The 22,262-nt window shown below is 46.8% G+C and overlaps 1 non-coding gene across 1 annotated transcript; it reads right to left on the minus strand.

The window, feature by feature from the left end:
• Positions 1 to 1,894: 1,894 nt before the first annotated feature.
• On the minus strand, positions 1,895 to 1,977 carry TRNAL-UAA (transfer RNA leucine (anticodon UAA)). The gene has a single exon. It is a non-coding gene; the product is annotated as a tRNA-Leu (tRNA).
• Between the last annotated feature and the right edge of the window lie 20,285 nt (positions 1,978 to 22,262).

Genomic DNA, 22,262 nt, shown 5'->3' on the forward strand with positions numbered 1-22,262 from the left:
ACTGAAGACCCTCGTTCTGTAACAAAAATAACATAATAAACCAACAATATCCTTACCTTCCGCAGATCTGTAAAGTCCAACGATGTAAATCCATCTGAAGGGGTTAAAATATTTTGCAGCCACGAGCTTTGCTAATGCAACGTTGTTCGTGGCTGCAAAACCCCGGGGAATGAAGGTAAAGTAGGTCAATGACCTATATTTACCTTCATTTGCGGTGAGGCGCCCTCTGCTGGTTGTTCCTAGATCGTTGGAATTTTCCTAGAAAGCTCCCAGGCTCGAGTTCATATGAGGGCAACCAGCAGAGGGCGCCTCTTATGAACTCGAGCCTGGGAGCTTTCTAGGAAAGTTCCCACGATCCCAGACACACTGAGGTGTGAAATCGTGACAGTACCCCAGGTTTCCCAGGAAATTTCAGATGGAAGGCCTTACTTAATTTCTTTGCCTTCACTTCTCAGCTGGGACCTAGGATCTTTCCTGTAGTCTGTGTCCCCACCAGTGGATGAGCTATTGGAGGGAATTTTGAACCCTATGCGATTCCACAATCCTCTGAACCTCATACTCCAAGCCACCATCAACTGAAACCGGAGGAGGAGAGAGATGAGGGGAGATACTGCCGAAGGGACTAACTCCTTTAGTAGATATTTATGGAAAACATTTGGGATGTTAAAGGAATGTAGGAAACTTTAATCTAAATGCCACAAGAGTGACCACATCCAAGATCTCATATGGACCAATAAACTTCGGACCCATCTTCGCCAAAGGCACGTTAAGTCTAATAAGATAACCAAACCCTATCCCCAATTTTAAAAACAGGACCCACAAGCGAATCTGAACAGTTCCAATTTTCTTTTGAATCTCCCTCTAGACATCCTCAAGTCTCTGCACAGCGACCTTCACCTCAGAGCATTCAGAACTAATCTTAGAAAATTGTCAAGAATGGGGATGAAAACCATAATTACAGAAAAATGGTGATGTTGCCATAAAAACCACAATACTCTGAGGAAGAATGGAGAATGTGGGTTCCGGAGGAGAAACTGAATTGAGACTGTGAGATAATGTATCAGGACCAACTGGCCTGACTGGGGTTAACCGTTTAGCTGATTCAATGTCCCCTAGATTCTTGTGATCAGCGACCACAGTTACTTGATGAACTGCCCCCTCCAAAAAATGCCTCAAGTCCTCAAAGGCCAATTTAACAGCAAGTAACTCATGATTTCCAACATCATAATTTCTTTAATGCAGATAATTTTTTTTTTAAAAACAAGCACATGGACTGAGGTTATTCAGAACTTTGGACCCTTACAATAAAAAGGCCTCTACCCAGACCTCCGAAGCATCCAGTTTCTCGGAGATTGGGTTAGTTTAGAATAGGAGCAGAGAGGAAATACTCTTAATTTTTCAAAATCCCTAATAGCATCCGGTGACCAAACCTTGAGATCTGCTCCCTTATCTGTAAGATCAGTAAGAGGTTTTGCAATCTTAGTTAGTAAGGCCGAAAAAAGACATTTGTCCATCCAGTTCAGCCTATATTCCATCATAATAAATACCCAGATCTACGTCCTTCTACAGAACCTAATAATTGTATGATACAATATTGTTCTGCTCCAGGAAGACATCCAGGCCTCTCTTGAACCCCTCGACTGAGTTTGCCATCACCACCTCCTCAGGCAAGCAATTCCAGATTCTCACTGCCCTAACAGTAAAGAATCCTCTTCTATGTTGGTGGAAAAACCTTCTCTCCTCCAGACGCAAAGAATGCCCCCTTGTGCCCAATAAAGGGCGATAGTCGGGGTACTGAAAGGTTAATACTGCACTATCTGCCAACAAGAACATTTCTTTTGCTGAAACATTACTCCTTTTTCAGAAATTTGTAGAATTTCAAGTGTAAAACTCATACCAGGAGTGGGGTTCGAACCCACGAGGATACATATCCATTGGATCTTAAGTCCAACGCCTTAACCACTCGGCCATCCTGGTGAATGCACATAAAGGTTAATACTGCACTATCTGCCAACAAGAACATTTCTTTTGCTGAAACATTACTCCTTTTTCAGAAATCTCGTAGAATTTCAAGTGTAAAACTCATACCATGAGTGGGGTTCGAACCCACGAGGATACATATCCATTGGATCTTAGAAATCCCCTTGATAAATTTTCTATAACAGTTGGCAGAATGCAAGAAAATGCTGATAAGCTGAACCCAATCAAATCATTTGGGTAATTCACAACAAATCTCCCAGTGAACTCAGAGAAAATATCATTCATTAAGTTTTCAAAAACAGCAGGTGCATTGTGTAGCAATATGTTATATGTTCATGTGGCCTCTAGGGGTCTCACTACTTTTATGTGTGTTCTATATTCTTTGTTTGGAACTTGTTGGATGTTGTTGTACTCAGAATTCATGTAATGGAGGTTGAGACATGATGTGAATAAAGAGCCTGGAGATACTCACAGAGTGTGATTTATGACAGGATTCATCAAACAGAACATGGTGGCAGCCGGGCACAGAACCTGCAAATTCTTAGAGCTTAAATGAGGCTGGAACTGCACAGATCACTGCAACTGTAAGTACAGAATCCCTGACAGTACAGAAAAATGGAGACTGGTCTGAAGCCCCCTCAGAGACTGGATGTCACTTCATGTAATCTGTCCCAGACTTGGAGACATTGGAAGGAAGAGTTTACACTGTATGTGGATCTGACTGTGGGCCCCACTGATGACAAACGGAAAGTAAAGCTGTTTTATTACCTAATTGGGGAAAATGGCAGAGAATTAGCCCACACCTTGCTCCCAGACACAGACAACCTCCTCCTAGCAGACATTGTGCAGGCATTTGATAAACACTGTGACTCAAAGAAGAATGAGACAGTGGAAAGATATAAGTTTTTCACAAGACATCAGGAGGATGGTGAAAATGTGGACAGATATCTGACAGAGCTGAGGAGGCTTGCAGAAACATGTGGCTTTGGAGAGATCAGGGACAGTCTAATCAAGGACAGAATGGTGTGTGGCATAAAGGACAGTCATCTCAAAGAAAGATTACTGAGAGAGGAAGGCATGACTTTAGAGAAATGTATGCAAATCTGCAGGGCTGCTGAGCTCACAAAGCACAGCCTGAAGATGATGGCAGGCACCAGTGAGAATGATGATGACAGGGTACATTCAGTATCTATGAAAGGAAAGACAGGACCAGACTACCATATAAACACTGTCCACTGCAAGTATTGTGGGAAAAGACATGAGAGAGACAAAACCAAGTGTCCAGCATATGGGGAAACCTGCAGGTCATGTGGCAAGAAGAATCATTCCTCTGCTGTCTGCAGGCAAGGAAGAGGCAAACAGTACAGACAGCTCCACACTGTGACACCAGACACTGACAGTGCAGAGGACATTACATGGCTACAAATGCAGTCTACAACAGAGAAAGTCAATGTAGTCGGGCAGTCAGTAGTGAAGGATGCCAAGCAGCTGTATGCAACATTCTTGTTGGATGAGAAGCCCATTAGATTTCAGCTGGATTGTGGAGCAAGCTGCAATGTAATTTCAGTTGATCTGCTAAACAAACAGGTTTCTATTGAGCCAACTGACAAGGTACTGGTGATGTACAACAAAAGTGTTCTGAAACCAATGGGGACATGTAAGCTAAAAATACGAAACCCATGAAACAGAAAGAGTTATAGAGTTGAATTTACCGTGTTACGGGGTGGTAACCATGTACCATTACTGGGGCTAAAAGCAGTTCAGGCAATGGACTTAATAAAAGTACAGTCTCAGAACATTATGTCTGTTGAAGTTGCCCAGGATATACAAAATCCAAAACTAAATGGAGAGCACAACTTGGACATGCAGAAAATAAAAGCAGAGTATGCTGATGTATTTGAAGGTGATGGATGCTTTGAAGGTAAATATAGGCTAGAAATTGACAACACAGTGCAGCCCACCAGATTACCTACAAGAAGAGTGCCTGTAGCTTTAATGAAACCGCTGAAAGTAGAACTGCAAGATCTACAGAGAAGAGGCATGATAGCACCAGTCCATAAGAGCACAGATTGGATCAGCAGTTTGGTCATAGTGCAGAAACCATCAGGCAAGTTAAGAATATGTATTGATCCTAAGCCACTCAACAAGGCGCTGAAACGAAATCATTACCCAATGCCAACATTAGATGATGTTCTACCAGATTTATCAAAGGCTAAGATATTTTCTGTATGTGATGTAAAAAATGGATTCTGGCATGTGGCCCTGACTGAAGATTCAAGTTTATTGACAACATTTTCTTCACCATTTGGACGCTTTAAATGGCTGAAAATGCCCATGGGACTAAAACCTGCTCCAGAGATATTCCAGCAGAAATTGATGCAGGCTTTGGAAGGACTTACTGGAGTGAAGACAATAGCGGATGATATCCTAGTAGTGGGAGAAGGTGAAAATATGGAATCTGCAATCAAGGATCACGATCAGAAGATGATACAATTTTTGGACAGATGCAGAGAAAAAAACATAAAGCTGAATTTGGACAAATTCAAATTGAAAATGACAGAAGTGGCCTATATTGGTCATCGACTGACTTCAACTGGGGTCAAAGTGAATCCTGAAAAGGTGAGAGCAATACAAGATTTGCCTACCCCTACTGATGTTTCTGGAGTACAACAATTTTTGGGCATGGTGAATTATCTCTCAAAATTTTGCAGACATCTGTCAGACATGTGTGAGCCACTGAGACAGCTAACCCACAAAGATGTGCACTGGGAATGGACAGAAAGCCAGGAGACTGCTTTCCGAGCAGTAAAGAATGCCATTGCAGATACAGCAACCCTAAGGTATTTCGATCCAGATCGAGAAGTGGTGGTACAATGTGATGCTTCGGAAAAAGGCCTTGGAGCCACATTAATGCAGAACAAACAGCTAATTACATTTGCAAGCAGAGCCCTTACAACAACAGAGCAGGGATATGCGCAGATTGAGAAGGAACTACTGGCTGTGGTATTTGGGATGGAGAAGTTTCACCAGTACACCTACGGTCGACGGGTAACAGTGCAGTCGGATCACAAACCATTGGAGAGCATTACAAAGAAACCATTACTAAATGCCCCAAAGAGACTACAGCGCATGCTGTTGCGACTTCAGAAATATGATGTTGACATCGGGTACTGTCCAGGAAGAGACTTACTGATTGCAGATATGCTAAGCAGAGCTTACCTTCCTATCACAAATGCTGAGGAGGAAGACATTGAAACCATCAATATGTGTAACTACCTTGCAGTGTCAAAAGAAAAGGTCAAGCAAATCCAGACTTTTATAGAGAAGGATAAAATTCTCCAGAGTTTAAAGACTGTCATATTGCAGGGCTGGCCAAAATACAAGCAGCATGCTCCGAGGGAAGTCTCACCATTCTTCCACATAAGAGATGAATTGTCAGTGCAGCAAGGAATCATCTTTAAAGGAGACAGGGCTGTTATACCTGAAGTTCTCAGAAGAGGCATATTGAAGACATTGCACTCTTCTCACTTAGGCATGGAAGGATGCCTACGTCGTGCACAAGAATCAGTTTATTGGCCAGGAATGAATGACCACATAAAAAATTACATAGCACAATGTGAAATATGTGCATCCTGCAATGATAAGCAACCAAAGGAGACATTGCAACCTCATGAAATTCCACATAGGCCTTGGTCAAAAATAGGAACAGACTTGTTCACTTGGAATGACAAACAATACCTGATTACAGTGGACTATTTCTCTAACTTCTGGGAGGTTGATTTGGTGCAGGACACAAGGGCGAGAACAGTGATTAAAAAACTCAAGGCCCATTTTGCCAGGTATGGCATTCCAGATATCGTTTTCTCTGACAATGCGGCACAGTTTACGTCGGAAGAATTCAAAACTTTCAGTAAGAAATGGGAATTTGAACACCAGACGTCTTCTCCAAGATATCCTCAGAGTAATGGGAAAGCAGAGTCAGCAGTAAAAACGGCCAAAAGACTCATGCAGAAAGCAAACCAGGCGGGTGCTGATGTATATCTGTCTATACTGGATCATAGAAACACACCCACCCAAGGCCTAGACAGCAGTCCGGCACAGAGGCTCATGAGTAGGCGTACAAAGACACTCGTACCAACTGCGTGTCATCTGTTAGAGCCAAAGCTGCTGGGAAACATCGAAGCTAAATTACAGAAGAATCAAGCTAGGCAAGCTTTCTATTACAATAAATCTGCAAAGGATCTGCCTGAGCTCCAGAGAAATGACAACATTCGGCTGCAGCCAAGCACCACATTTGACAAACACTGGCAAAAGGCAAAGGTTGTCCAGAAACTGGGACCTCGGTCTTACGAAATTCTAACAGACGACGGAAGAAGACTAAGGAGGAATCGAAGATATTTGAGGAAAACGCAAGAAAGAGATGATTCATGGCCTTTTGAACAGTATCCAGACACCCAAGACAACGAGGCAGCAAGTACAAGTCAGGCACCAACAGTGACAGCTGACCATCAGGGTGAGGACTCTGGCCAGAGACAGACAGAAGAACTACCAGATGTACCAGATGTAGAAAGTGACACATCTTATATTACCAGAGCTGGCAGAATTAGCAAAAAGCCGGCGCACCTCAAAGATTATATCTAACTGGACGTACTAGGTTAATTTCTAACTTTGTCATAGTATACATTAGTTTAGTATCTTTTATTGTTCCTCTAGTTAAAAGAGAAAGGATGTAGCAATATGTTATATGTTCATGTGGCCTCTAGGGGTCTCACTACTTTTATGTGTGTTCTATATTCTTTGTTTGGAACTTGTTGGATGTTGTTGTACTCAGAATTCATGTAATGGAGGTTGAGACATGATGTGAATAAAGAGCCTGGAGATACTCACAGAGTGTGATTTATGACAGGATTCATCAAACAGAACACATTGGATAACCCAAATGGCAAGACAAGATTTTAAAATAAACCCTCAGATGTTAAAAATGCAGCTTTCCACTCATCGCCCTTCCAGATGCATATCAAATAGTAAGCTTCACTAGGAACAAGTTTAGAAAACCACTCAGTCCCCAAAAGCTGATTATATAGGTCGGGGATGAGTGGAAGTGGGTAAGTATTTTTAGCCCTTATTTTGTTTAATTCTCAGAAATCCTGGCAAGGACGTAGGCCACCATCTTTCTTTTTAACAAAGAAGAATCCGGCAGTCACAGGGGAGGAGGAAGGATGGATATGACCCTTCCATAAATGTTCGCTAACATATTCTTTCATAGTGGTCAATTCAGGCACAGACAAATTGTAAAGGAGAGCTTTAGGTAATTTGACATTAGGGACAAGATTAATAGCATAATCATAGGGACGATGAGGAGGTAGTATCTCTGCCATTTTTTCTGATATTACATCTCAAAGTTTTTCAAGTACCCCAGCAGACTCTTCAGACTAGCAGAGCATATTCATAATGATTTCAGACATTACTTGTAACAATTGGGGCTCCATTTAACAATTTCTTTCTGATACCAATCACTAACAGGATTGTGAAGAAGCAACAATGGAAGCCCCAGTACCAACCCAGCAGGTAAATTATCCAAAACAAAACAGAAGATATATTCAGAGTGAGGTGTGCAATCTGCTGCTGCAGTGCAGTATAGAGCAACCTCCACCAGGGGGTGCTGATTAAGGAAGGGAGGCTGCACACACAGCACAGCAACACTGAACAACAACACAGGTGTCACAGGTAATGAAGGACATGAAACAAGCCAAGGTCATACACAGAGATAGCAGCGCGGTACAGAAGGGGCGAGCAGAGAATCGTCGGGGACAAGCAAGATGTCAGAACCTACCGGGAACGTGGTAACCAAAACGTGAGACGTAAGATGGAGTCGGGGTACAGGCCAAAGGTCAGAACAAGTAACAAACGGGTGCAGGCAGTCAGAGGCAAAGAGGAACACTAGAACAGGGATCCAGGTCAGGAGCTCAAACAGTGCAGGATGAACTATAGCTGACACTGGCCCACAGGCTGCAAAGGACTTAAATAGCTCAGCCAGCTCCAGGGTAAGGCAGAGAGGATTAACTCCCACATGACCAGTCCAGAGACAAGAGAGCTGAACATAATCTCAGAACTGGATCATGACAAGGTGCTCCAACTTGTAGCATGAAATCCACTGTTAGCCCTTGACAAAATTCTAGGCTAATTTTGTTTTGTCAATTGTGAAAATTTAAATAGGTCTTTCCAATTTAACTGTCTCTAATCCTAACTTTAGAACCAGTTCCGAATCAATAAAGTTAGCAGCAGACCCATAGTCAATGAATGCTAATGCTGACAACGCCGTATTCATTTATACTTTATCAGAGGAAGAAAAAGGTACCTGGGAGTCTGGGTGACCTTTTTGGCAATCACCCAGACTGCGACATTCTCCCAATTGTTTGCTTGGCTATGGATAAGTTGGGCAATTGTTGACAAAAATCTTGCCTAAGTTTTCTTTCCACCACACAAAAACTGGCAACTTTAACCTCCAATGGCTCCACTTCAAATAAATGGTCCTGCTCCGTGGAAGTGTAACAGGTTGCCTGCTGTTCACCCGTCTTTCATGCATTCTGCAGTCCATTCATATGGTCTGGGTCATGACCTCCACCAGAGAACAAGGGGCGTCATGAAGAACCAAAGCTTCATTAAGAGTTTCAGAAAGACCTTTGCAGAACTGACACCTGAGAGCTGCATCATTCCACAGAACTTCACTGGACCACTGATGGAACTCAGTGCAGTAGTCCTCGTCAGTGCAGCCCCCTGTGCCAGGATCATGATCCTTGCCTCAGTGACCTGGATCCTGTCGGGTTCATCATAGATCAAATCTAAAGAGTCCAAAAAGGTGTCCACAGAAGACCATTCTGGGGCTTGTGGGGACAAAGAAAATGCTCAGTTCTGTGGACCCCTCGCAGTATGGACATGATTATTCCCACCCCATGGCACTCATCTCCTGACGACCGGTGTCGCAGGGCAATAATTAGCTTACAGCTCTCCCTGAACACCACAAACCCCAAACTAGTTTTTCTCTCTCGAAAATTTATCAGAGAGGGCCATTACAGGTTTGGGAGAGATCAACTGTATGTCATAGGGTACTGACATCGCAGCCATTGCCGACAGTGGTGGGCTATAGGACGTTTTCATAAAACTAATCTGAGCCTGCAATTAATATTGTGATGATTCCAGACTCTGGAACTCATTAGCCAGATCCTGCATCATCTGCTTCAGATTCGCAACCTGGCCACAGAGTGTATGTACAGGATCCAAACATATTGGCCAGATGTAATGTGATTCCAAGCCACTTCTCACGGACAAGCCGTAAGTCAGGGTAGTGAAGGAGTCCGAGGTCAAGAGATAGGAGGGTACATAATAAACAGAGGGAAGAGACAAAGGCATAGTCAGGTTCAAGATCAGATTACCAGGAGAATAATGAATAAGAGCAAATGGGCTAAGCAAACAGATGGTCAGAACAAGGTCCAAGGTCATGCAGCAAAAAGATCCACAAGCAAAGCAAGGCATAGAGTAACAAACCACACAGAGCTGAATATATGTTTGGCAGAGATCTGGGACTCGACCTCGACTTGTTGATGCACCATTCAGACATGAAATGGCCGTCGTCCTGCAGGAGCCTTTCTTCCCCCAGCTCCTTGTTTAAATGTGTTAACAAAATAAAGTAACAGTTAAGAATCTTCCGTGTGTCGGAGTGCCACCTTCCTCTTCTTCTCCATCTAACTAGAGATCTGGAACTGACAGCCCAGCTAAGTAACCGGGCAATCACCAGGGATAAGGAAGACCTGAAGGCAGCCCAGCAACTCCAGTCTCAGATTGGATAGCTGAGCTGTCAATCAAAATACAGACAGCTCAGCACGTTCCTGCACCAGATTGGACGACTGGGCTCCCCTGTGCAAGAAATCTTCCCGGCCCCCCCCTCCATAGCGCAACAAAGTTATCTAAACATATAGGCAGGGGTGGGATTCAAATTTTTAACAGGTTCTGTGTTTGTATGTAGGAAAACCACACCCATTTTTTAAGCCACACCCATTTACACACACCTTTTCCTCAAACATATACAAGTAGGGGCGCAGTTAAACCATACCTCTCAACTTTTGAAGAGGGGAAAGAGGGCTAAAGTTTGCAGCGCACCATGGCAAATTTTAAGCCACGCCTCTGACCACACCCATTTCACAACTAGTCACACCCATATCCACATCCCAACCACAGCCATTTAGCATTGCTGATCACACTGTTTCATAAACAATAATTATGAACAAAAAAATGGCCACACAGTGCTCCATACTGTATAATGGCCACAAATGATGCTCAATACTGTATAATGGCCACACAGTGCTCCATACTGTATAATGGCCACACATGATGCTCCATACTGTATAATGTCTTTACATGATGTTCCATACTGTATAATGGCCACACATGATGCTCCATACTGTATAATGACCACGCATGATGCTACATACTGTATAATGGCCACACATGATGCTCCATACTGTATAATGGCTACACAGTGCTCCATACTGTATAATGGCCACACATGATTCTCTATACTGTATAATGGCCACACAGTGCTCCATACTGTATAATGGCCACACATGATGCTCCATACTGTATAATGTCTTTACATGATGTTCCATAATGTATAATGGCCACACATGATGCTCCATACTGTATAATGACCACACATGATGCTACATACTGTATAATGGCCACACATGATGCTACTGTACATACTGTATGATGGCCACATAGTGCCCCATACTGTAGAATGGCCACACATAATGCTACATACTGTATAATAGCCACACATAGTGCTCCATACTGTGTAATGGCCACACATGATGCTCCATACTGTATAATGGCCACACATGATGCTCCATACTGTATAATGGCCACACATGATGCTCCATACTGTATAATGGCCACACATGATGCTACATACTGTATAATGGCCACACATGATGCTACATACTGTATGATGGCCACATAGTGCTACATACTGTATGATGGCCACATAGTGCTCCATACTGTAGAATGGCCACACATGATGCTACATACTGTATAATGGTCACACATAGTGCTCCATAATGAATAATGGCCACACATGATACTCCATACTGTATAATGGCCACACATGATGCTCCATACTGTATAATGGCCACACATGATGCTCCATACTGTATAATGGCCACATATGATGCTACATACTGTATAATGGCCCCACATGATACTACATACTGTATAATGGCCACACATGATACTGCGTACAGTATAATGGCCACACATAGTTACTCCAACACATGCGGCTCCGCTCCGTACACCTTGCATACACGACTCCGCTCCGTACACCTCATACACACGGTTCTGCTCCGTACACCTCATGCACACACATGGCTCCGCTCTGTACACCTCATGCACACACATGGCTCAGCTCTGTACACCTCATACACACGGCTCAGATCCGTACACCTCATACACACACGACTCCGCTCCGTACACCTCATACACACACGGCTCTGCTACATCCACACTGTAAACAACTCTTGACCTCACACATAAGCTTACCATCAAGCACATGACAGCACAGCAGAGTCCTGCAATACACGGAGGCCCCTGACTATGTGACTCCTGACTCCTCCCCTCCTGTGACCTCATCACAGGTCCTGTGTGCACAGAGCAGCGGCGCCATACATGTGATGTGCGGCTCTCTGCAGGTGGAGGGATGCAGCTCTGAGCAAGCTTCAGTGACTCACTGTGACTGAGAAGCCCTCCCCCTCCCTCCTCTCTTCCTGGTCCAGCGTCTGCTACCCGTCACCTCACCACAGACCGCAGCAGTGACAGCAGCATAACATATGCTAGCAGGTGAGGAGGGGGGCCAGTTTAACTATCATATCACATGCGCGCAGCAGGTCATTCATCCTTATGTTTATAGTCCTTTTACTAGGCACTGCTCCTAATAGCCAGTTTCCTACTCCACACTGATGAGGGGCAAATACCCCGAAACAGCTGTCTGTGGATGGATACCATGTTTTGGCATAGGTGGTTTTCCTTTTTGGATGCTACCCTTCCCGTGGTTGTTCCTTCCCAGTGAAAGACCTGGCTATTTATTGCTTGCATTGAGAAACACGTGATGGTGTCTCTGCGGCTTTTCTACATGCACATGCGTGCAGCAGAGCAGGTCCCCCTGCTTCTCTTGTTAGCAGTAATACTACCGCCGGCTGTCATTTACATTCATTGCTTTGTATGCCCGTCGGGGGCCCCCTCCCGCTCTGGGCCCCTGAAGGGTTGCACAGGTTGAACAGGCGGTATGTCCGCCCATACAGCACACCCCTTCCCCTTGGACAATGGAGCTGTCAATGACTGCATTCCAGAAACACGGAGGGATGGGATCATGACACTTTACTTATAGGGGTTGTCTAAAGAACAAAGTACATTTTAATCAATAGATCTTGGAATAATAATAAGTTCCACAATTGGATGTGTTAAAAAAAGTTCCTGTGCTGAGGTAATCTTATAAATGTGCCCCTGCTGTGTACTGTGTAATGGCTGTTTGTCACCTTGATGGGAAAGAAACAGAGGGGTATACAGACAGGACAGCTTGGAATCACAGCTGCTGCTTTCTGTGATTTAAAACATTTCCCCGCCTGTTTAAAAACAATGTTATACCTCACATACAGAGGCTTTACCTAACAGAAAGAATCATTTATGATCCTGTGCTGTAATGTTTATATCCTCTTTTGTTCCTCCCCTGCCCCAGAGATTGTGGTATGATCAGACCATGTCCGTATACAGTGAAACACAGCCATTACACAGTACACAGCAGTGGCACAACTATAAGATTATCTCAGCTCAGGAGCTTTTTTTTAAGAAATCCAATTATGGAACTTATTTTTATTCTAAGATCTATTAATTAAACTATACTTTGTTCATGGGAAAACATCTTTAATTCCAAATTGCCAACAAGTTCTAGCAGTAGAAGCTGTAAATCTCCTAAAATCATGGTCCTCATGACCCTAAAGCAGTGTTCCCCAACTCCAGTCCTCAAGAGCCACCAACAGGTCGTGTATTCAGGATTTCCTTAGAATGGCTCAGGTGATGGAATTGTTGCCTGTCTAGATGATGGAATTCTCACCTGTGCAATACTAAGGAAATCCTGAAAACATGACCTGTTGGTGGCTCTTGAGGACCGAACTTGGGGAACACTGCCCTAAAGAATGCAAATTACCTCTTCAGAGAGAAAAAGGACTTGAACTCTAGCGCCACCTGTTGCTAAATGCATTGATGTGGTCTTTTTACTTACCTTTGACCTCTGCATGGTCATGATTTCTTTATAGTATGCCCAGCATGTAACAATGCGTGCTGAGAGACAGTAACAGGAAATGATTAGAAATAAGGATGTGCAATTAAAATATGTAATGAAACAGCACATAGCGTTCAGTAATGTTCATCATCATTATTACTGTAAATGCATCTACACCACACCTATATGCAATAAACAACGAGCAGCCATGTCAGCTGGGAAGCAGAATAAAATTAATAGTTCTGATTTAACAAGAAGGATGTCGCAAGTGAAAACAGGCGTGAATGTCTATATCTGCACCTCATGTTTTGACAATAAGCATATACTGGCTTTTACTCACTTTCACACCTGGCACTAAGCTACTGTTACTAGAAAACTATTGGAGCTAAAATGCAAAACAACTGAAGGCAAAGTTAATAATTGCGTTGTGTCGATCAGCACAGAAAACAATCAAAAAATTCTATACTCACTCTTATTAGAGCAAGTTCACATAAAGAATATCATCCTAGCATCCGATTGCTTACCAAATTTCATCCACAGGCTACAAAAAAAGTAGTCATCAGAAACTGACCTATATCCAAAAATAATCGTAATTTTTATTAAAAATGTTTACTAGTTGCATTACTTTCTTCAATCTGATTTTTTTTTTATTCTGCAGCAGCTATGCTCCTGTCACCTCAACCTCACCTGACCAGGGGATCCACAGCGCCTGAAATCACTAAGATGGGACACACATCACCATGTTAGGATAGGGTTTCAAATGATTCAGTGCTCCTGACCTTGTCTTAAGTTACCGTTACACTAAAAGATTTACCAACGATCACGACCAGCGATACGACCTGGCCGTGATCGTTGGTAAGTCGTTGTGTGGTCGCTGGAGAGCTGTCACACAGACAGCTCTCCAGCGACCAACGATGCCGAAGTCCCCGGGTAACCAGCGCTTAGTAACCCGATGTTTACCCTGGTTACCATTGTAAACGTAAAAAAAAAAACCACAACATACTCACATTCCGGTGTCTGTCACGTCCCCCGCTGTCACCTTCCCGCACTGACGGTGACGTCATGAAGTCACCGCTGTGCTCTGCTTTACGGCCGGCGCTGACACAGTCAGTGCGGGAAGATGACGGCGGGGGACGTGACAGACACCGGAATGTGAGTATGTTGTGTTTTTTTTTTTTTTTTACATTTACAATGGTAACCAGGTTAAACATCGGGTTACTAAGCGCGGCCCTGCACTTAGTAACCCGATGTTTACCCTGGTTACCCGGGGAACACATCGCTGGATCGGCGTCACACACGCCGATCCAGCGATGACAGCGGGTGATCCAGCGACGAAATAAAGTTCTGGCCTTCTAGCTCTGACCAGCGATGTCACAGCAGGATCCTGATCGCTGCTGCGTGTCAAACACAACGAGATCGCTATCCAGGACGCTGCAACGTCACGGATCGCTATCGTTATCTTTCAAAGGTTGCTCAGTGTGAAGGTACCTTTAGTGGAAATGCTGCGAGCTTCGACGCAACATCACTGGAAAAGCTCTTTAACGGGAGGTATTTGTTATTGTTATTTTATAAGGTGAACTATTTTATTTAAAAAAGATTTGTACAGAGAGTGGACAACCCATTTAAAGAGTAATCGTTTTAAATTTTATTTCATTTTAAAACTTAATAGTACATGTGAAAATAAGCAACTTTGGAATATATGGTATCAAAGAAAACCTGGACTGGTCTTTCACTTTCTTAGGTAAAATCTGTATTCAGTGAAGAGAAATTTTCCCGATGTTGAGATTGGAGATGACAGTTGCTGCTTTTAGGAAAAAGGAGGTCTCGAGTCAGACACAGACATTCTGCTGTAAGTTATCAGGAAATGTCAGCTACAGTTCTCCATAGAATGTTATGAGCACAGGCTGTCATCATCAATCTCATTAATGGGAAAATGTGTTCACTGAAGACAGATTTTACTCATGAATTGAGAATTTTGAGATTGAAAGATCAGTCCAGAAGGCAAAATTGAAAAACAAGATATATTACAATGTACTTTATTTTCATGTGTACTACTGATTTATGGGAGAAAAATTAAGACAACAGTTACTCTTTAACCCATTCACGACATCTGAGGTACATGTACAGCGCTCATGGAGGTGCATTCCCGCAAACCGCCGTACATGTACAGCATGATGATCGTGCAGGCTCCTGCTGAGTGTCGGCGCAATCAAAAACAGTTGTCAGCATCATATGAGAGCTGACACCCTGTGATAATGCCCATGATCGGTGCTAGTGATGATCGCATGACCCTCGTATTGTCGAAGCTTCTTGGGAAAGAGGGAGATACCCCCTACTGACACTCTTACCATCCCTTACCTTTTTTCCCCCAGCGCGACCACCCGAACCCCTTCTCCCAATTAAGACAGAGACAAGAGTTTCTTTGGAATTATGTAGGCCACAGCAGCCTGTTTATTAAACAAAAACAACGGTTAACAATTAATGTAAAAGCATACATTTCAAAACTAGGGGAAGTCCTTGGAGCCCAAAAGAATCTGGTGATTTTAACCATACCGCGAACATAACTCAAACCATATTTTACTCCCAGCCGTTGTAAGCCTGGCTCGGGAGCACCAAAAACCCCGCAAGAGGGTTCACTGTTCGCGGTAAAAACATGAGATCCGACCACCCCTGCCGGAACTCCCCACCACCAATCACCAGATCCAAAACATAATAAACTTCAGAACAGAGGAGCCATATACCTATGGACCCCCCAAACCAATTTCCACCAACTCCAAGGACTCCCCCCAACCGCCACAACGAGAGGCCTTTGAAAACCTTAAAGGCCCGAGACCCCACCCGACCGAAAAGCTATGGCCTTCTCAATGCCCTCCTGTAACCCGAGAGCCCAAAAATCCATTCCTACAGCATTCAAATGCACGCCGTCCGCCAACCAATACTCCCCATTTCCAGATTCCAATTCAAAATGTCTGACCGCCGCACCCCCATTCCTAACCACAAAGGCAGACACCGCCCTGTTCACCTTTATGCGGGCCTTATCAATTTTTTGCAAAGACCGCATGTGCTTCCACCGTTTCCGCGGCACGATTTCGGACCAGACGACAGTCAATCCCGGGTACAAAACCCACAAACGTAAACAGTCCTGTTTGATGTCTCTAACCAACTCCCGAAAAGGTCTGACCCCAAGATCGTTGCCCCCCACGTGCAAAACCAAAACGTCGGGAGCTCTGTCCAGTCTCACACTGTTCTGGATTTCCCGCAACACGCGATTCCAGGCCATACCCCGAAAACCGAGCCACCGGATGACTGCGACGCTTCGATCAAATCCGAGTTGCCTGCCCTCCGTCCGAACGTCGGCTCGCAGAGCTCCCCAGTGCACGTACGAGTGTCCAAGAATCCACACCAATAAACCTTGGTGACCTGGAAAACAAACACAAACTTAACAACTGTCCCCTACTGCAGCAAAACGCTCCATAAAGCCTATAAAACCCCATCGACCACCCCCTGTGGCCGCACATAACTTCTAAAGCGGTTGGAGCGCCACCTACCGATCCTACGAATGGCGGAATCCTCCAATCCCCCAATTGCCGCTTCAGTTGCGGCACCTATCCGGAAGGAGTGAGGGGCGAAACAAGCCCCATCCAACCCCACCGAGGAAATCGCCTTTTTGAAAACCGCCGTGAACTGGTATCGAGACAAGCAGGAACCATCCTGGTGACATAACAATGCCCCATCCCGCTTAGGCTGCAGGCCCCAAAAGTTGCTAAGGCAAGAGACTGGACACATAACGGACCCCGCAACTGAGCCCACCACAATTCTGCTGCCCCGCCCCTCCTGATCCGACTTTGACCTTCGCAACCATAACTCCACCTGGCCCCCAGCCAACAATACGTCCCTGGCCAATAAACCCCCCGGCCCTTTTTTGTTTGGTGCCACCAACTCTCCTACTCTAAAGGCCCCAAAAAAGGCCAATGAAAAGGCCAGCCGAAATAAACAAAGCTCAAAAAACGAAGAACACAGTGATGACAATGCTTCGCCCAATTTTTCCAAAACGTTAAAAGACACCGGCCTCCTAGAATCTGTTCCTCTGGGCCGCCGCCTAAAACCTCTTACGGCCCTCTGCACCAAAAAGGACTTGGTGATATCGTCCTGACCCCGCAATTTGCAACCAAAGGCCAGGGCCGCCATGACTCTTGACACTTTTGCGGGAGACCAACCCGCTGATGCCCCCCGGCTCAACCATGACAACAGGATCCCGATCTGATCCTGGTAGCTCCACCCACCAGATTCCGCTGCTAGCAAAAACTCCCACTCCCGCCAAGTTGCCTGATAAGCCTCCCAGGTTCTGGGAGCCAACGACGCCTTAATCAATGCCTGAGCGTCCCGGACACCGCTAGCCAAAGTTCTGGAGGGCACTCCAAACCGACCATCTCCGCCTCCGGGGCCAATGACCGAAAACGATCGAACTGCAAACGAGAAAGAGAGTCAGCGATGGAGTTATGAACTCCCGGCACATGCGACGCTGTGACATGCGCGTTCAAATTCAAACACAACAGCACCAAACGCCGTAACACGCAAACCACCGGCGGCGAAGATGCAGACAAACTATTAATCGCGCAAACCACCCCCATGTTATCGCAACGAAAACGAACACGCCTGTTCCGAAAATTATCTTGCCACAAGTGCACCGCTACCAAAATAGGGAAAATCTCCAGGAGAGCAATGTTACGAACTAAACCAGTAGAAATCCAACTCGCAGGCCACTTTGCCGCGCACCATTGCCCTTGGAAATATGCTCCAAAACCTGAACCTCCGGCTGCGTCAGTGAATAATTCCAACGACTCGTTGTCAATCACGCCCGCCATAAACAACGACCTACCATTATATGACTTCAGGAACTCACTCCACACTGCCAAATCCTCCTTGTGCTCAGCTAATAACCGCACAAAATGGTGAGGAGCCTTAACTCCCGCCGTAGCGCTAGCCAACCTCCTAGAAAAAACTCACCCCATTGGCATGACTCGACAAGCGAAATTAAGCTTACCGAGCAGAGATTGCAGGTCTCGCAAAGGCACCTTACGCAGGCGACCAGTTCGCACAACGTCTTCCCGTAGGCCCGTCAATTTGTCCTCAGGCAAACGAAACTCCCACCGCACGGTATCGATGACTATGCCTAAGAAACACAAGCACGTACTCGGGCCTTCCGTCTTACCCGGTGCCAGCGGGACCCCGAACCGCGAAGCCACCCATTCAATCGCATTCAAAATCCTTGCACAGCAATCGGACCCCGCCGGGCCGATGCACAAAAAATCGTCTAGGTAGTGTAGGACCGCATCGCAACCAGACAAGTCCCGTACCACCCATTCCAAAAAGGAACTAAACGCCTCGAACAGAGCACAAGACAGCGAACAACCCATGGGCAAACATCTGTCAACAAAAAATTTTTTCTCCCAAAAACATCCAAGAAGTCTAACGCTAGACGGATGAACCGGCAACAATCGAAAAGCGGCTTCTATGTCCGTCTTTGCCAACAGGGCACCTTTTCCGCATCTCTGCACCCAAGCTACCGCTTCATCAAACGATGCGTAAACCACCGAGCACAAATCAGGATCAATGCCGTCGTTCACCGACCTACCCTTAGGATACGACAGGTGCTGGATAAGGCGAAATTTTCCCGCTTCCTTCTTAGGGACCACCCCCAGAGGGGAAACAACTAAGTCCTCAAACGGAGCATGGTCAAAAGGGCCAGCCATGCGGCCCAAAGCCACCTCCTTACGTAACTTCTCTGAAACCACCTCAGAGTGTAACAAGGCTGAATGCAGATTTTTCCTAACAACGGGAACCACAAAAGGAGGTGCTGGAATAACAAAACCTTCCGTAAAACCGGACAGTAACAGTGCCGCCTTTTCCTTATCCGGGTACCTACTTAGATAAGGGACCATCCTTTCCACCATCACCGGAGTCTCCCCCATGGGAATTACCTGGACCTGCTTTTGCCTTGCCCTTCTTAAAGCATTTTGCGGCTCCGTGGGAGGAACCACTGCAGTGGGAGCACAAATGTTTAAATCTACAATTGCTTCCAAATTTGCACTGTCCCTCATTAAATTGCCAGCAGACACCCAACTTCTGTCCTCCTGCCTGACCGGCGTTGCCTGAGGAGCTCCCTGCACCGGACTGAGATCCATGGCCGGACCCACCGGCCCCCCTTGAAAGGGATGGCCGAACTTGTACTGCGCCATCACGCGCATCCAGAGACCAATATCCTTCTGGTCCCACCTAATAGCCGGCCGCACAGCTTTTCTCTGCCTAAACTGCTCATCGTATCTCAGCCACGCCTGACCGCCATACACCCTATGAGCCTCACTGATGGAATCCATGTAGCAAAACAGCCCCGAGCAATTCTCCGGAGCCTTCTCGCCAATAACACTGGCCAAAATGGCAAAAGCTTGAAGCCAATTAGCAAAAGTCTGGGGAATCAAACGCCAACGCCGCTTTTCTTCCTCCTCCTTTTTTAAATCCTCCTTCTTCCCCTTGTCAATGTAAAATTTCTCCAAGGGGAGCAGTGAAAAAATTTCCACGTACTCATCCTTACTAATCTTTTCCCTGACCTCTTTCTTAAGATGCGCCCCCAACGGGCCCTCAAAACACACGTATACCTCGCCGTGCGCCCTATCATCTAAGTGGACCCTACACTCCTTCTCCTTCTCAGTCTGCACAGAAACCGAAACTGGCTCCGCAACCTCGGCCTGCGCTGCTGCCGCACTAACCGGACTCCGTGTTACACCAGACCAAGCACCCAAAAAACCCTGCGGAGCCACATCACGATCCAATCTAGCTAGCAGGTTCTGCACATTAACCAAAAGCTCCCGCACCCCTGCCGCTTCACCGCCGCCTGCTACCCCTGCCGCAGCTACGCCGCTAAGCGCTCCCTGACCACCACTAAACGCAGGCGCACTAGCATCATAAGAACAAGCACGAGACACAGACGCATACTCACCGGGCTGCAAGGGATCTGTGGTCCCTCCAGCCGGAGTGCTGGTATCCGGACGTCCACGAACGGCCCAATCCGCCACCGACCCGTCCAACGATGTGCCTTGGAGGTGTCCGTCAGACCCGCTGCTCCCGGACGCAGCTGGCCCGTGGGACACTGGATTCGGACTCCCCGCGATGGGGGGAGACGCCGCCTGGACCGGCGAGGGCACATCTTGCTGACCGGCGCCAGCCGCAGTCCAGGCCGCCGTAAGAGGCTGTCCGCTCCAAGGCCCTGGAGCAGGGGGACCCCCCGCCACTGTAGTAGAGGCCGACCCAGTGCCGTCCTGCCTCGGGCCGCCCGCCCCGCTTCCATCCACCGCTCCTCTGGGCCCCGCTCTCACCGCCGAGGCAGACCGCGCGGCGGAACTGGCACCGCCGCGGCCTCCCGCTGCTCTAGGACCCAAGCGCTGCCCGGGGCGTCTTGGCTCCGCCCCCACCGCACCACGAGGTGAGGGCCTAGCAACCGCCGCTGCGCCCCCCCTGGCAGTCGGATTCCTCCCAGGCCGGGGCCTACTCGCCGCTGCTCTTACCGGCGCCCGGCCTGGAGGGTCCCGGGAGGGGCTCCTACACCTGCGGGGGGCGCTAGGCCCAGGATCCGGCGATAGGCGCTCGGGGGGCCGTGTCCGCCGAGCCCGCCGATCAAGATGGGGGACCGCCGGCGGGGATCCGCTGCCGCCGGCGCCGCCGTCCAGCAGGTGGGCCACCTGCGCCTCCAGCCATCCGGGAGGCCGAGAGGCTGCAGCCGCCCTCAGGCTCTGCAGCACAGCGTCCACACCTGACATGCTGCTGCTTTCAGTGCTGGTGAGCGGGAACTGACCGGCCCCCGCCCCCTGACACTTCCCTAACCCTCTCTCCAACTATCTCCCCCGCCCCCTATACGGTTAACCCTTTCAGCCCCACCCCCTCCTCTCCAACCCATTGTCATGCTGGCCTTCGCTTAGCCGTGGGGGGGAGGGGGCGGCTCGCTCCGGCCTGTCCTGGAATTTAATCCCTCTGATGCCACTGTCAATAGCAACAGCAAGATCGATCGGGTTGCAGAGGGAGGGAGCTCCTCACTATTCCAATCTGCACAATGCCAGTGTGATGGTCTCCATGGTGACCTCCGGGCCAAAAGATGCGAAGAGCAGGAGCTGACATGCCTCCTTTCTGCATGTGATGCACATATCTACTGCCCTGCAATGCAAAAGCATGGCAGAGTATTAGATCAGTGATCAGGACAGGAAAAGTTGACGTTTCATCCTGGGACATGGTAAAAAAAAATTGTAGAAATATATTAAAAAAAATCTCAAAATAAAGAAAAAATATTAATCCAATAAATAACCTATTTTTTGGACTATAAGACTCACATTTTTCCCCTCAAATTTGGGAGGAAAATGGGGGTGCTTTTTATAGTCCAAATATAGCTTATCGTGGGGCTGGCGGAGATGGAGTGGGGTCACAAGATGCATGAGCAGGGTCACCGCTGCAGGAAGTCAATGTCAACAGGAGTGGGGTGATGCTGCTGGCCATGGGCTGAGAGGAGGGTGTATCCCGGCAGTGGAAGGCAGGAGTCATTTATTTCCCAGCGATGGGCTTTAGGAAAATGGCAGAGTGGAGTCCCCATTGTGCACATTGATCTCCCGGTGGTGGCCTTTAGGAAAATGGTGCCGTTGTTGGCGCATGTGGAGGTTTAGATCTCGGCTCAATGACGCACTGCCAACATTTACCTGAAGCCCTCGCCTGGAGATCATTGGCTCCTGCCTTCCATCGCAGGGACACCCCCTCCTCCTAGCCAAGGACCTGAGGTACATCACCCCACTCCTGCCATCGCTGGATTCCTGCAGAGGTGAACCTGCCTCCTGTGACCCCGCTCCAGTCTCACAGCTCCACCCCCCAGTAAACTGAACTCGGACTATAAGGCCGGGGTCACACTAGACCGTATTAC

This window comes from Ranitomeya imitator, chromosome 5, assembly GCF_032444005.1.
Source record: "Ranitomeya imitator isolate aRanImi1 chromosome 5, aRanImi1.pri, whole genome shotgun sequence".
Lineage (NCBI taxonomy): Eukaryota > Metazoa > Chordata > Amphibia > Anura > Dendrobatidae > Ranitomeya > Ranitomeya imitator.